Source organism: Cupressus sempervirens, chromosome 6, assembly GCF_028749045.1.
Source record: "Cupressus sempervirens isolate cs-2001-9-10 chromosome 6, ASM2874904v1, whole genome shotgun sequence".
NCBI lineage: Eukaryota > Viridiplantae > Streptophyta > Pinopsida > Cupressales > Cupressaceae > Cupressus > Cupressus sempervirens.
The window spans coordinates 328,673,450-328,691,412 of record NC_143123.1 but is presented as its reverse complement, the minus strand read 5'-3'; positions in this window follow the sequence as shown (position 1 = coordinate 328,691,412).

Below are 17,963 nucleotides of genomic sequence, written 5' to 3'. Positions count from 1 at the left end.
TAAGGGCAATTATTTAATACTAACCCTCAAAAGGGTATGAGGACAAATTTCTAAAATAGGAATAAGTCTTATTTTGAAGAGGAACTATTGTAGGGGTCTAAATATGTAAAATCTTGTTTTTCCCTATTATTAGACATTTTCTTTTGTATAAAAGAAGGGTGGGGACCATTTTGAAGGCATGGAAATTAAGGGAGAAACTATGCAAATGATGAGAGAGAGTTTGAGTAACTAGAGACTTAGTGATTTTTCCTACACATAGAGCAATTTTTGTTGCATGTGCTTGAAGGGAATTTTCACAAACGACTTGTATTGATTTATTGGAGTTAATTGGATCAGTCTCCCTATTGGAGCTGGACCCAGAGTTGTAGTCCTAACTAGACGAACTCTAAAATCAAACGTGTTGTCTCTCTATCTCTCTTTTTGTCATTTCATTATGTGTTTTTATTAATTGCAATTATGTTAATTTTCTTTATCAAAGCTTTAAAATTAACTTTATGTAATTGGCTAACATTCTCTGTAATAGTCCTAGATCCTAGAAATTAGATCACACATTGTATACAAAAACATTGATATTATACACATTCTGATGGCATGATCAGCTACATTTTGTATATGGATCTATGTATTTTGATATATATTTGTGTAATTTTTCTATGGACACATGAACTTTGATATATATTTACGCAATTTTTCTATGGATACATTTATTTTGATATATATATTTTTCATTTATGTGCACAATGATATACATATTAATTTAGTAAAGTATTGTTCAATTTATCATGGATAATGTGTATTTTTCATGTTAATGGGATATCATTCATTTTGATCATGTTTTTTATATTCAATTCAAATGCAATAATTTTTGAATAACATTTTAACAACCTTTATTATCAAATTTTGATGCAATGTTTAATTTGAAATGCTATCATATATGTTTAATTTGAAATAATCTCTACAATCCCTTAAGATATCACTATGGTTCACCCACCCAAACACACTTAGAGAACCTTGGAAATGAGATAGGTTATTGTAAGCCCTATCATGACTATCCTATATCATTTGACATTTCATTGATAGCCCCTACGAGCTTCGAGTTATGACCCTTAGAGGATCGACCTCAAAACACACTTAGAGCACCTTGGAGACTCTTTGATATAGGGTGGTCAAGAATGATGGAGTCTCTTTATGGCTAGAACAAGGGTGTCACTAGGGTTCACTTTACCATCTAGAGCTAATGGAATTGATAATTTGATGCCAAGATCAATGGTTTCAAAGTTAGATTGTGATGCACCTGTGAACTGAGTCACACTGTAAGTTTTGGCATCGAGCAAGATCATTGTACCAAATCCAAATGAAATCTGATCTCTCAAAAATGACATAGGTTATTTTAGGCTTGGCATAGCCATCTTGTAGCATTTGGCATTTCATCAATAGCCCTCATGAGCTCTGAGTTACAGCCCTTAGATTGACCTTGAAATGCACTTAGAGCACCTTGGAGACTCTTCGATACGAGGTGACTGTGAATGATGGAGGCTCTCTATGGCTAGAAAAAAGGTTTCACTAGAGATCACTTGCCCATCTAGAGTTAATGGCACTAACATTTTGATGCCAAGATGAGAAATTTCAAAGTTACGTTGTGATGCACTGATGAACTGAGGCACACTGCAAGTTTTGGCATCAAGCAAGATTGTTGTGCCGAATCCAAATGAAATGTGGTCTCTCAAAAATGAGATAGTTTATTTTAGGCCTTGAAATGGTCATCTTGTAGCATTCAATGTTTCATCAAAAGTATCCATGAGCTCTAAGTTATGACCCTCAAAAGATCAACCTCATGATGCACTTAGAGCACCTTAGAGACTCTTCACTATGGGGTGGCCTCGAATAATGGAGGCTCTCTAAGGCTAGAAAAATAGTGTCACTAGGATTCACCTACCCTTCTTGAGCTAATGGCACTAATGATTTGATGCCAAGATCAATGGTTTCAAAGTTACATAGTGATGCACCTATGAACTGAGGCACACTATGAGTTTTGGCATCAAGCAAGATCGTTGTGCCAAATCCAAATAGAATGTGATCTCTCAAAAAAAAGATAGGTTATTTTAGGCCTCAACATGATGTAGCATTTAATATTTCATCAATAGCCCTCAAAATCTCTTAGTTATGACCCTTAGAAGATTGATCTTGAGATGCACTAAGAGCAACTTGGAGACTCTTCAATATGGGGTGGCTATAAACAATGAAGGCTCTCCACGGCTAGAACAAGGGTGTCACTAGGGTTCACCCACCCAGCCAGAGCTAATGGTATTTATCATTCAATGCCAAGATCAATGGTTTCAAAGTTAAACTATGATGCACCTATGAACTAAGGCACACTACGAGTTTTGGCATTGAGCGAGATCACTATGCCAAATTCAAATAGAATGTGATTTCTTGAAAATGAGATAGATAATTTTATACTTTGACATGAATTTCCTATAATATTTGACATTTCATCAATAGCCCCCAAGAGCTCTAAGTTATGACCTTCAAAATATCAACCTCGAAACATACTTAGAGCACATTAGAGACTCTTTAGTATGGGGTGGCCACCAACGATGGAGGCTCTTTATGGCTAGAAAAATGGTGTCACTAGGGTGAACTCACCCATCCATAGCTAATGTCACTAACAATTTGATGCCAAGATCAGTGGTTTCAAAGTTACGTTGTGATGCACCTATAAACTGAGGCACATTGTGAGTTTTGGCATCAAGCGAGATCATTGTGTTGAATCGAAATAGAATGTGATCTCTCAAAAATGAGATAGTTTATTTTAGGCCTCAAAATGACCATCTTGTATCATTTGATGTTTCATCAATAGCCCCCATGAGATCTAAGTTACAACCCTCAAAAGATTGACCTCAAGATGTAGTTAGAGTACCTTGGAGACTCTTCAGTATAGGGTGGCTGCAAACAATTGAGGATCTCTGTGGCTAGAACAAGGGTGTCACTAGGGTTCACCCAACCATCTACAACTAATGGTGCTAACAATTTGATGGCCAAGATCATCGATTTCAAAGTCACATTATGATGCACCTATGAACTGAGGCACACTGCAAGTTTTGATGTTGAGCAAGATCGTTGTGCTAAATCCAAATGGAATGTAATCTCTCAAAAATGAGACAGGTTATTGTAGGCCTCAACATAACCATCCTATAGAATTTTATGTTTCATTGATATCCCTCATGAGCTCTGAGTTATGACCCTCGGAAGATCAACCTCAAAATGCACTTAGAGCACCTTGGAGACTCTTTGGTATGGAGTGGCCGCGAACAATTGATGCTCTCCATAGCCAAAAGAAGGGTGTCACTAGGGTTCACCCAACCATCCAAATCTAATGGAACTAAAAATTAGAAGCAAATATCAATGGTTTCAAAATTACATTGTGATGCACCTATGGACTGAGGTACACTATGAGTTTTGGCATCGATCGAGATCCTTGTGCCAATTCCAAACAAAATGTGATGTCTCAAAAATGAGATAGATTATTTTAGATCTTGTCATGAGCATCCTATAGCATTTGATGTTTCATTGATAGCCCTCATGAGCTTTGAGTTATGACCCTCAGAAGATCAACCTCAAAACATACTTAGAGTAGCTTAGATACTCTTACGTACAGGGTAGCCATGCATGATGGAGGCTCTCCATGGCTAAAAAAAGGGTTTCACTAGGGTTCACCCACCCATATAAAGCTAATGGTGTTGACAATTTAATGCTAGGATCAGCAGTTTCAAAGTTATGCTATGATACTCCTACGAACTAAGGCACACTATGAGTTTTTGCATCGAGGGAGATCATTGTGCTAAATCCAAATGAAATGTGATCTCTTGAAAATGAGATATTTTATTGTAGGCCTTGGAATAACTATCCTATAGCATTCAATGTTTAATCTATAGCCCCCACAAGCTTTGAGTTATGACCCTTGGAAGATCGACCACGAAATGCACTTAGAGCACACTAGAGACTCTTCGGTACAAGGTGGTCATGAATGATGGAGGCTCTCCACAACTAGAACAAGAGTGTCACTAGGGTTCACCCACCCATTTGGAGCTAATGGAACTAATGATTCTATGCCAAGATTAGTAGTTTCAAATTTACATTGTGATCCACCTATGAACTAAGGCACAGTACAAGTTTTGGCATTAAGCAAGATTGCAATGCCAAATCCAAATGGAATGTGAGCTCTCAAAAATGTGTGAGGCCTCACCTCGACCCATCGTAGCATAGTGATACATTATTATTATTTTGATACTCACGACTTGAGATGTTGAGACATTATCAGATACTTGAACATATTATATTATTTCATGTTGTGTGATGTTTACTTTCAGATATTTGAGTTCATCATTTAATGCTTTATGAACATGTATGTTGATGAAATAAGTAAATACATGATCAACACTTTGATTATGAAATTGTAATGATTAAGAATATGAGTAGAACGAGAGAAACCTAGATTGATTTGAAAGATGTATGTTTTAATTTATGTGATTCCCTAATACATATATACATATGTGCATGTGATTTTATGGGGCTACTGATGTGTGCAATGAGTGTGCAAGATATCTTAGTTGAGAAACCCGATAGAGGAACAAAATTGATCCCTATGTGCCATTTGTGTAAACCTTTTTGTTTGTATCTTAATTGTATTGTGAGATGTATGAATGTATCTTTCTGTAATTTAGTAAATGTTAATGTTTTGTAGTAGTATTTTTATAGTGTCGCTTGACACTAGTGAATTGTTTATGCATTTCAGCATGCTAGTTAGGATTAACTGTGTAACCTATGGACCTAAGTCAGACTAAGTTAGTGACCTTTTTGCTAAATTATTTTTAATCAAGTTTAGTTACCCCTAATCCGAATTAGTGCTTAATCTGCATTTTGGAGTTGTTAGATGGTCCTAAATTTTCCTAGCATTTGTTTGGTCTCAAATCAATTCCTAAAGCCTTAAAACATGAAATATTTATACCCTAGGGGTATGGGTATGGGTTGGGAGCATTTTCCACCCCCCTAGCCACTTTTGTTGACTTTTGAGGTCACTCAAAAAGTCTATTTTTGCCTTAGTGCAAAAATTGAAAGTTGTTACCATGAGTTGAATAACCTCAATTCCACTTAGAGGTTAACCTTAGGTTTGGTTGAGTTAGAAACCTCTAGATTTTTAGGTGAGTGGGGGAAGTTATTGCCCTTTTTGGTGGCTGAATTTGGATCTTATTTAGAGGCCCTTTTTGAGTATTTTTAGAGAGAAATCTTGGAAGATTGAAGGCAATGAAGGAAAAGCTTTTCTCAATTTGTTCATTTTACCATAACCTCTTTGTAAAGGTAGGAGTTCTTCATCTCCTTGTTCATGTTGTTTATGTTTCTCATGATGTTTCATGCTTGGTTCATGCTTATGTTATTGTGTTGTTTATTGGTATGCTTGTATGTATGTTGGGTATGCTTGGGAAGGATTGAAACCATGTTTTCTTGAATGATTTTCTTTCATGTTTTGCTTGAATTTCAAAGTTTTCTTGTATGGGTGTTTTGGCATTACTCACCCTTGGATAGGGCAAAAGACGCCAATTTTGGGAAAGGTATTCATTGGACTCCAATGGTGTAGAGTCTCTTCTCAGGACGAGAAGAGGGAGAGAGGGTAGGGTGTTATGGGCCCATACCTATCAACACAAACCATGTATGAGTTTTGGCATGTAAGAATGGAAGAATGGAAGTTCTTGAGTTATAGCCCCGATTGGGAACCTATTTTGGTGTTGTGTCTGACATCTCTTGTTGGAAAAATCCACCTTTCCCTAGTTTTGATTCAATGTTGAATCCTATTGTGAAAACCTGGTATGGATATGAATGTTTGATTTTGTCTCCTTGTTATGTTTATTTGTCACCTAGTCAGTTTTTGTTCCCTCCACGATTTCAGCGATGTATTGCAGAAAATGATATCGATCCCTTAATAAGGGTCATGGAGGAAATTTAAAATTCTTGTTGAAATTCAATTATGTTCGGGATTAAAATCCTATGTAGAATTGTATTTTCAAAACCTTTGTTGTAATGGCAACAACGTCGAGTTTTCTTACTGGTTCTTTCCTGGCGGAGCCCTTGAATTAGGTTGTCAATAAAATAGTGATTGAGTAATATCACTTCTCATGAGATTTTTGTATTTTCTTTTCAGTTAGAGGAATGAATATCAAAATGAGATGAATGATGATGTTCAATTTTGCAAAAATTCACTTTTTAAAAATGTTAAGACAATTTTTTTTGTTATATTGAGAACTTGATTAGGCTTTGTGCTTATTAGGAGAAAATTTTGCTCTTGCTTTAGTATGATAGAAAACCATTACACTCTATGATTAATCTAACTTTTTAAAAAAAGTTATAATCCCCTTGGCAAATTAATCAATTTGAAACTCTATACTTAGAAAAATAAGGACTTGAAAAAAAAATTTCTCCCCCAAGAGTAAAAACTCTCTCTGGTTTTTGTATGGGAAACAAATTAAATTCTCCCCCTTGTGATAGAGAATCTTAGAGGAATTTTTAAATATCCTTGAAATAAATAAATAAACTTACTTTGAATAACTAAATAAACAAAATAAATCACTAAATCAATATGAAAGCATAAAACAAATATCTATTCCTACCAAATTAACTTTTTGCATTAACTACCTTGTTTCCCCTTGGCGCCAGCTCTTTAGGAAGGGCATGAGAAGTTTTAAAACAAAGTCAAAAAAAAATGCTTTGGGTGACATCACCCCTGTACTTCCCTCTATCCTTTTTGCAGTAGTAAATCACATGGGAGGATGCGCTAGAGTTTTCAATGTTTTTTTGGAGACTGCATTGATTTCAATATCAACCTACCCTTTTATCCTTTGGTCACCACTTTGGAAAGATCATGTGTATCATTATGTGGGGCACGCTTATCCATAGTGCGCCCAATCAACACTTGGGTAGCGCACCCCAGTCCTTGGTTTTAATGCAAGTTAGGTGTGGTGGGAGTTAAGGAGGGAGGGGGGTTAGTGTTAAGGTTAGGTTAGTATTAATGTTAGGATTAGTTTTAGCTTAGTGTAGGTTTAAGTTAATTTAGGAATGGTTTAGTGTTTTTGTTTAAGTTATTTGTTTTTAAGTAAAGTTTAGTTGTATAGGGTTAAGTTAGTAATAACAATTAAGTTGTTAGTATTATAAATGTAGTGTTAGTATTAGTTAGATATTAGAATCTGTTTGTAGTATCATTTAGATTTGTAGTGAGTTTCTAATTTAGTTAGTTGTTTTTTTTGTGTTGTTGTTTTAATATTTATTTTTAGTTAAAGTGTAGTTAGTAATATTTTTGTTTTAATATATTCATAAATTTTAGTCGTAATAAATATTAGATTCATAAGTAATGTTAGTATAAGTTTGGTTAATATAAATGTTTTAAATATAAATTATCTTAGTATGAGTTAGTTTAGATTTCAGTTATTCAATTTTATTTATATTATTAATGTTATTATTATTTTAGAATAAATCTTAAATTATAAATGTATTTAGTTTTAGAATGAAGTTTAATTATAGTTGGATTATTATATTACATGATATAGTAGAAATTAGTTCTTGGTTCCTATGCTATGAAACAATTGGACTTCTACTCCACCCAATCAATATTAGAATAATTACTATATATCATTCATTAATATTTTGCCCAATAATGTTTTAAATGGCTAATCTTCATATGTTTCTAATTAGATGAAAATTATGCTTTGAGTGAGTTGATTTATTTTAACTTGCATATCAAACTCTTGTACCCTAGTGAACCTAGTAAGTTTAATATTTTTTTTTTAAATTGTGTTTTTTCCCTCGCATTTTAGGCATGACATTTGGTATCAAAGCCTGTATTCAACACTAGGAACCTTAAACCATTGTGCTTTTGGAACATAACTCGAACATTAAATTTTGTGAAGGATGCCTCCTATTACTCGAAGCAACTATTGAGGAAAAGGTCGTAGCCCAAGGGGTGGTAGAGTGAGATAGGAAGATGGACCACCACTACCGAACCTGAACCAGGACATTCTAGATGCCCTTTAGACTTTGATTGGTGTAGTTTAGCAGAGGGTAGTACCTATAGTTCAGCCTAGACAACAGATTCCCATAGTGGAAGTAGAGGGACCCAGAGGAGGTGGGCCCAAAGGTAGAGAGAGGACTAGGAGTCCCCCACTAAGGCAGATAGAGGGATAGGGTGAGCACGAGGGTGATTCAATACACCAGAGAGGACCCCCACTTGATAGACCTCCTAGGCATATAGGAGATGATATCAAGGAGTTGATACGGCTCAGACCACCATTATTTACTAGTTCCACTGAGGGAACAGTAGCAGACACCTGGTTACAGAGCCTACAGCGGTGCTTTAGATTACCTCCTTATGGGAGTAATCTAAAGGCATGACTAATAGTCCATCAGTTGAGAGGAGATGCCTCCAATTGGTGGCATTAGGAGGAGACTATAGGAGGAGTGAGAATGGATACCCTCACATGGGAGTCATTCTTGGAGAGATTTTGAGAGAGGTACCTATTAGAGCACTTCAAATAGAAGCAGATAGAGGAGTTTCATTCTCTATATCAGAGGGGTCTTATAATAGCTTAGTACGAGAGTAGGTTTCTCAAGCTCCTTCCTTATGTTGAATACTTGAAGGACAAGAAACTATGAGTACATCACTTTATCATGGGTCTAAATTTCTCACTTCAAGGTCTAGTTTGTATGGCCTTCCCTACTACCTTCAGATAGGTAGTGGAGATAGCACTAGTTTCTAACGATACTTGAGGTAGACAGGAGTCACGAGATTGGTCTCAAAACCAAAACTCTACCCAGTAGAAACCCCCTTGGAAAGGGAATCAAAACTATACAGCAGGGTCCTCTGAGGGCCAACAGACTCAGTAGTAGAAACCACAGCAGCAACAATAGCAGCAAAAACCTTCTTAGGGTTATCAGGGCTCCAAGCTTAAACAGTGGTATTCACAAGGTCCCAAAGAAGATCAGAAAGTATAGGCTCCACAGTCACCATCAGTGAAGACTCAGTAGTCTTCTAGGGGTGGATACAGTGGATCTAGTAGGTCAGGAGGCCCACAATAGTCTGGATCACAAGGTGCACGATCTTATACCTGATGACCATGCTACACTTGTGGTGGCATGGGTCATATAGCTAAGGAGTGTCTGCAAGGATAGGCATCTGGTGGTCAAAGATGGGCTTTTTTAGAGCTAACAGTTGGTGACATGGGCAGATCCCACAGAGTCTTTGTAGCGGTTGACAACCGCCAGGCTAAGCATCAAGCCATAGTTATTGAGGCTATAGGTATTATACAATTCCATATGGTTGCAATTTTATTTGATTATGGAGCTACTAAATCTTTTATATCTCCATTTATAGTGGAGCATTACTGGCTAGTGGCAGTTAGGTAGGATGTTAGTTGGGAAGTAGAGTTAGCCTCAGGAGCCAGAGTGATAGTTAGTTCCATGGTGCATAATTGTCAAATGCATATTGGAGACATGTACATGATGTCTGATCTACACATTACCCTTTAGGTTCTTATGATGTGGTCCTTGGCATGGATTTTCTTTATGCCCATAGTGCTAAGATGGATTGTCGACAGAAGAAGGTGGAATGTGTGGATGATGATGGTATCTCTAGGGAGATCTTCATAGTGAAGAGACCTGTATCCCTTCGTATGATTTCCACTATGTAGCTTAGACGGTGCATGTGAAAGGGTTGTTAGTTGTTCACTATCACCATTAGTGATAGAGAGAAAGATTCAGAGGGGGAGCCATTGCTCGATGATTTTCCAATCCTGCAAGAGTTTGTAGATGTGTTTCCTTTAGAGCTCCCTGATATGCCTCCACCTAGAGTAGTGGATTTTCATATAGACCTTGTGCCAGGAGCTGAGCCAGTTTCAAGAGCACCATATAGGATGACTACTCATTAGCTTATTGAACTAAAGGATCAATTGGAGGAACTCTTAGAGAAGGGGCATATTCAACCTAATGTGTCACCTTGGGGTGCACCAGTGATCTTTGTCAAGAAGAAGGATGGGTCACATAGGTTGTGTATTGATTATCGGCAATTGAACAAAGTGACCATCAAGAACCAATATCCTCTTCCTAGAATTGATGATCTCTTTGACTAGTTGCAGGGTACCCAAGTATTTTCAAAGATTGATTTGAAGTCGAGTTATCATCAATTGAGGATTATGGATAGTGATATCCCCAAGACTGCTTTTCGTACTAGGGTCCGAGTAGGGTCTCCTCTCTATTTTAGGGTCTCCAATAAGGCTTCATGATCAAAATTAGTAATAGTAAAAAGTTATTTTACTTTTGGTCTTCCCTGATGCTACAAAAACTTCATATTTTTTGCTATAATAAGATGTGAATATATGAGAATTGTTTTGTGCTTTTGATAGTCTTTGAATGAAAGAATTCAATTCTGTCTAAGCATGTATGTCTACAGCCATGTTCTAAAAACAACCACTAAACCAATATGATATGTGAATCCATCATCATCTATGATTGGTTGTACAAGTTTTTTTTTATCTCTTACACAATGTGCAAACCAATAATCTGATTTCACATCATTCCCCTATGGTGCAACAAATGCAAAGACATATCCTCGCTATAGAAGATATGATAGATGGTTATGTTCAAGTGAACTTTCCATGTCATCAGTTATAATAGAGGGTATGATAGACAATGAAGTAAGATAATGTGGAGCCCATGTGTCCACCCACTCACTCAACTCACAGTGATCCCAATCACACTAAAAATAATTATGAAAAAAGCAAGCTAGGTGTCATGTCTAAATGGTCCATGTACTAGGATCAGACCTCCAGAATGAATGCATTTTTTATGAGTCTCTAACTATAGCATAATCTAATCTATCACCTATGGACCCTTCCTTAACCAACCAAAAGAGACTACATAGTACTGAATCAAGAGTCCCCCCTTGTGATAACATTGAACTACACCAATCAACAATGTTGCAAGCATCAAGAAGCTCTACTCTTGAAATATTCAATTGCTCCTTAACTAGAGCTCTCTTCACACATGTCCCTGCTTCATCATGGTCCCCTTTCCCATGGCTAGACTCAAAAAAACTCCAAATATGAGGCACCCCCCTTGAATTGACCTATGCAATTATCTGACCAAATGATATGTCTATCAATAGCAATGTCATGCTTCTATAAGAAATCAAAATAATTCTCAAAATAATGTTGCACAAACTCATGAGAGTGAGATTTATCATCACTCATATAAAAATGGTACTCTCTGATAATCTTTTGATTATCTTTCACACTATTAGGCGCATGTCTATATGTTATGTGGACAAAAAGAGCAATCTAAATAGAGTTGTAATACTGAGATTGTCTCTCATTTTGAGGCTACAATGTGTAGTTCTCAGAAAAGTCAACAACTGATATAACAGTGCATAATGGGAAAAATATCCTTGCACATTCTAAATTGTCGATCAAACCACTCAGACCTATGACTATGTCTTGCATACTTGTAGAAAATATTTGTCTTGAAATTTGAAATAAAACTAGACACACTGATTTCTTTTGCAACCAATTCACATCTAGAGCCCTCACCCCCACTCTTCAATGTGTATTTCACCATTTCATATACCATTTTTTTTACTATTGTCTTCCCAAGATCTTGTTCTCACCCCTCATGGAAACATGTACCAAACTTGGGTAACCCACCATATTATGAACACTTCTCATTTAAGCAAGCATTTCTATAAAAGAAACAACCATCAACTCTATGACATAAAAATTGATCTAGCAAGTCTCTTGATGATTTTGGAAGACCACTAGCACTATAATTATCCAACATTTCTTTACTATGCAAAGTAGAATGGATTGAGCGTAATAGTTCATGGTGCATAGAAAATTCGACATGATATTTGCAACAACATGTATTTTGAATTTTAAGTGGCACACAATAAAATGGCTTCAAATATTCAAAAGCCCTTTGTGATATATGTAATCTTGGATGACTCTCTCTAAATTGTTTGAACAAAATAATTTGACTTACCTCCAAATAATGTTTAGGATGTGGTGTGCAGTCTCTAATGCCAATTCTCAACTTTAACATGTCTTTAGCATTAGGTGATACTCTTGAGCTAGAGTGCCAAAACTATGTAATTTGTTCCTTCACATCATCAGATAGCTTCTTATCAAAATGTGGAAGTCTCACACCAAAAGTCCGTTTTCATTTTGAAGAGGATGGTCAATTCTCTCTCCTCTACTAAGTGTTCTTCTCAAAGTAGTATGATTTAGGTTCAAGTCAATACAAGTTTGTCACATATATCTACCATTTCTCAAATGATGAATTACCAAAGAGGTTGTAATAACCCTTCGTGCAGTTCTCGTATCCTTCTCCCTACTATTTTTCCCAATGCTATTGAGAGCACTGAAAAGATTCTTCACAATAATGGCATTTCTTTCCAATTTTTTATTAACATGAATCTTCAATTTGGAAAGCATAGGTCTCATCTTTTACATCTTTAATAAGTGCATAAAAAGTTGGCATTGCTTCACCACTGTCTTGTTGTCGAAAACATCATATATGATCTTGAAGCCCATAAGCAAATAGTTCTTTCTGATTTTTTCCCTTCCAAATTTGTAATAATCATTTCATCAATTTCAATTATCAATTTTCATGTTCTAGAACCTTCATGTGGATTATAATTAGGAGATATGTAACATTCCTATGCATTGTCATTTTCGACATTGTCAATCATGCAATTTACATTATGAACCGGTAAAAATAAATTTTTCTAAATTTTCGATCTGACATTATCATTATCAATTGGTACATTTTCGCTCCCCAACGGTACATATTCATTATCTGACTCTATGATTTCACCTTTGATCAATACATTGTCAACTTTACTCACATTTAACATACCTTGTCTCTTCCTTCGGTGATTTACCTTGTCCCTTTCCCTATATGTTGCAATGTCTTCATTTGATACCTTCCTTTTGCATTTAGCCTTTTGAAGACTACTGCTCCCCATTCATAAAATAATATCGAACAACTAATGATACATTATAGAACTTTTTTTATCGTATGGGCCCCAAGAAATCATTCTTCTCCAAACCCATGAAAATGGCCCACAAAAAACATGATTACCAGGTCTATAGTGATAGAAAATATTTTTTAAAAAGCATGTCAATATTTCGAGTACCCAATCCCATATCAAGTATATGATCCCAAATCATATACCCAATATAATATTGGGTACCTGAAATGGATGGCCAAATTTTGGAGGGAAGTCAAAATTTGTAAACTGTGGGCAATGTGAACAAATTGTTACAAATGTTATTATATATTAGTATTTTATTAAATATAATATATAATAATAATAATAATAATAATAAATTAATTTTTTTTTTTAAATTTTTTGATCGACAAGAGGTTGAAGCAAAGATTAATTATTATTTGTTTTAACTATTTATAATTATTATTTATTAAGTGCAAGTAGATTTGAACCCAAGACCTCTTCGATAAGAGGCTCACAATTTACCATTGTGTTGTAGGCTATTGCCTATTTATTATGATTATTATTATTATTATTTAATAGAATATAGTAATAAATATGATTATTATGATTGTTATTATTATTATGACCTATAAATATAATATATTAATATATATGATTTTTACTATTATTATTAAATATAATATAGTAATATATATTATTATTGTTATTATTATTATGACCTATAAATATAATACATTAATATATATGATTATTATTATTATATATGATTAACATATAAGATTATTATATTATATTATTATGATTTTTACTGTTATTATTAAATATAATATAGTAATATATATTATTATTGTTATTATTATTATTATTATGACTTATAAATATTATATATATATATATATATCATTATTATTATTATATTTAATAGGATATTATATAAGATATGATAAAATAGGTCGAAAGGGGTCATAGGTTTACCTAAGACACCTTTCGACACGTTTCATGACAACATATGTCCCTAGGGGCCCTAACACCCCTAGGGACCTATTTGGTTGGTTCAAATGCATCAAAAGGGGTCATAAGATAACCTATGATCCCTTTCGATGCATTTCATGACAACATATGTCCCTAGGGACCCTAGGACTCCTAGGGACCCATTTGGTTGGTTCAAATGCATCAAAACCTACAACCCCTTTCGATGCATTTCATTGAAATACATGTCCCTAGGCATCCTAGGACCCCTAAAGACCCATATGGTTCGTTCGAATGCATCAAAAAGGTAACCTATGACCCCTTTCAACGCATTTCCTAACAACATATGTCCCTAGGGGCCCTAAGACTCCTACGGACCCATTTGGTTGGTTTGAATGCAATGGAAGGGGTCATAAGTTAACCTATGACCCCTTTCGATGCATTTCATGACAACATATGTCCCTAGGGGAAAACCTATGACCCCTTTCATTGCATCTCATGACAACACATGTCCCTAGGGGCCCTAGGACCCCTAGGAACCCATTTGATTGGTCTAAATTAGTTGAAAGGGGTCATAGGTTAACATATGACCCCTTTTGATGCATTTCATAAAAACATATGTCCCTAGGGGCGCTAGGACCCCTATGGACATATTTGGTTGGTATGAATTCATTGAAAAGGGTCATAGATTAACCTATGACCCCTTTTGAAGCATTTCATGACAACATATGTTCCTAAGGGCCCTAGGACCCCAAGGGACCCATTTGGTTGGTTTGAATGTGTTGAAATGGGTCATAGCTTAACCTATGACCCCTTTTCACACATATCATGATAGTATATCTCCCTAGTGGCCCTAGGACCACTAGAGACTCACTTCGTTGGTTTGAATGCATAAAAAGGGGTCATAGATTAACCTATGACCCCTTTCGACACATTTCATGACAACATATGTCTCTAGGGGCCCTAGGACCCCTAGATATGTTGTTATAAAATACCTTGAAAGGAGTCATAGGTTAACCTATGACCACTTTCGATGCATTTCATGATAGAATATGGCCCCTAGCCTATGACCCCTTTTGACATTTCATGACAACATATGTCCATAGGGACCTTAGGACCCCAAGGCACCCATTTGGTTGTTTCAAATGCCTTAAAAGGAGTCATACAATAACCTATGACCCTTTTCAATGCATTTCATGACAAAATATGTCCCTAGGGGCCATAAAACCCCTAGGAACCCATTTGGTTGGTTCAAATGCATCAAAAGGAGTCATAGTTTATCTTATGACCCCTTTCAATGCATTTTATGACAACATATGTCCCTATGGGTCCTATGACCCCTAGGTACATATTTGGTTGTTTCAAATGCGTCAAGAGGGGTCATACAATAACCTATGGCCACTTTTGATGCATTTCATGACAACATATGTCTCCAGGGGCACTAGGACCCCTAGGGATCCATTTGGTTGGTTTGAATATGTTGAAAAGGGTAATAAATTAACCTATGACCCCTTTCAATGCATTTCATGACAACATATGTCCCTAGAGGCCCTATGACCCCTAGGGACCTATTAGGTTGGTTTGAATGTGTTGAAAGGGGTCATAGGTTAAGTGTCATAGGTTAACCTATGACCCCTTTTGATGCATTTCATGACATATATGTCCCTTAGGACCTTTAAGGACCCATTTGGTTGCTTCAAATGTGTCAAAAGGGGTCATAGGTTATACCCTGTGACACCACATTTCATGACAACATATGCCCCTAGTGGCACTAGGACACCTAGGGACCCATTTGGTTGGTTTAAATGCATTGAAAGGGATCATAGATTAACCTATGACCCATTTCAATGCATTTCATGACAACATATGTCCCTAGGGGCCCTAGGACCCCTAGGGACCCATTTGGTTCATTTGAGTCCATCAAGAGGGGTCATAGATTAACCAGTGACCCTTTTTGATGCATTTCATGACAACATATGTCCCTAGAGGTCCTAGAACACATAGGGACGCATTTCATTTGTTCAAATGCATCAAAAGGGTTCATAGGTTAATTTATGGCCCCTTTCAATGCATTTCATGACAACATATGTCCCTAAGGGCACTAGGACCCCTAGGGACCTATTTGGTTGGTTCAAATGCATTGAAATCCCTTTTGATTGATTTCATGATAATATATGTCCCTAGGGGCCCTTGGACCCCTAGGGACCCATTTGGTTGGTTTAAATGCATCAAAAGGAGTCATAGGTTAACCTATGACCCCTTTTGATGCATTTCATGAGAATATATGTCTCTGGGGGCCTTAAGACCCCTAGGGACCCATTTGATTGGTTTGAATATGTTGAAAGACGTTGTAGGTTAACCTTTGACCCCTTTTGATGCATTTCATGACAATATATCTCCCTAGGGGCCCTAAGACCCCTAGGGACCCATTTGGTTGGTTTGAATTTTTCAAAAGGGATCATAGGTTAACATGTGACCCACTTGGATGCATTTCATGACAACATATGTCGCTTTGGGCCCTAGGACACCTAGGTACCCATTTGGTTGGATTGAATTCGTCGAAACGGTTCATAGGTTAACCTATGACCCCTTTCAACACATTTCATGATAGTATATGTTTGAATGCATCAAAAGGGGTCATAGGTTAACCTTTGATCCTATTTGATGCATTTCATGATAACATATGTATGTAAGGCCCTAAGACCCCTATGGAACCATTTCATTGGTTTTAATGCATAGAAAGGGGTAATAGGTTAACTATGACCCCTTTTGACATGTTTCATGAAAACATATGTTCCTAGGGGCCCTAGGACCCCAAGGGACCCATTTTATTTTTTTGAATGCATTTGATGTACTCAAACCAGCCAAATGGGTTCCAAGGGGTCCTAGTGCCCCTAGCGACATATGTTGTCATGAAATGAGTTTGAAGGGGTCATAGGATAACCTATGAACCCTTTTGATGAACTCAAACCAACCAAATAGGCCCCAAGGAGTCCTAGGGACATAGGTTTTCATGAAATGCATCGAAAGGGGGCATAAGTTAACCTATGACCCTTTTCAATGCATTCAAAGCAACCAAATAGGTCCCTAGGTGTCCTAGGGCCCCCAGGGACATATGCTATCATGAAATGAGTTGAAAGGGGTCATAGGTTATCCTATGACCCCTTTTGATTCATTTAAAACAACCAAATAGGACCCTAGGGACATATGTTGTTATGAAATTTGTCGAAATCGATGTTTTTGAGCCAACCAAATGGGTCCCTAGGGGTCCTACGGCCCATAAGGACATATGTTGTCATGAAATGCATCAAAAGGGGTCATAGGTTAACTTAAGACCCCTTTCAACACATTGGAACCAACAAAATGTGTCTCTAGTGGTATTGTAATCAACCAAATGGGTCCCAAGTGGTATTCGAACCAACCAAAAGGGTCTCTACGGGTCCTAAGGCCTAGCGACATATGTTGTCATGAAATACATCAAAAGGGGTTATAGGTTAACCTATGACCCCTTGCAATGCATTTGAGCCAACCAAATGGGTGTCATGAAATTCATCGAAAGGGGTCATAGGTTAACTTATGACCCCTTTTGATGCATTCGAAACAACCAAATTGGTCTCTAGGGGTCCCAGGGCCCCTAGGGACATATTTTGTTATGAAATGCATCGAAAGGGGTGATAGGTCCTTTCAATGCATTTGAACCAACCAAATGGGTCCCTAGGGGTCCTAGAGCCCCTAGGAGCACATGTTGTCATGAAATGCATTAAAAGTGGTCATAGGTTAACCTATGACCCCTTCCAATGCATTGGAACCAACCAATTGGATCCCTAGGGGTCCTAGGGCACCTAGTGACATATGTTGTCATTAAATGTGTCGAAAGGGGTCATACGTCATTTGACACATTTGAACCAACCAAATGAGTCCCTAGGGGCCCTAGGGGCCCTAGAGACAT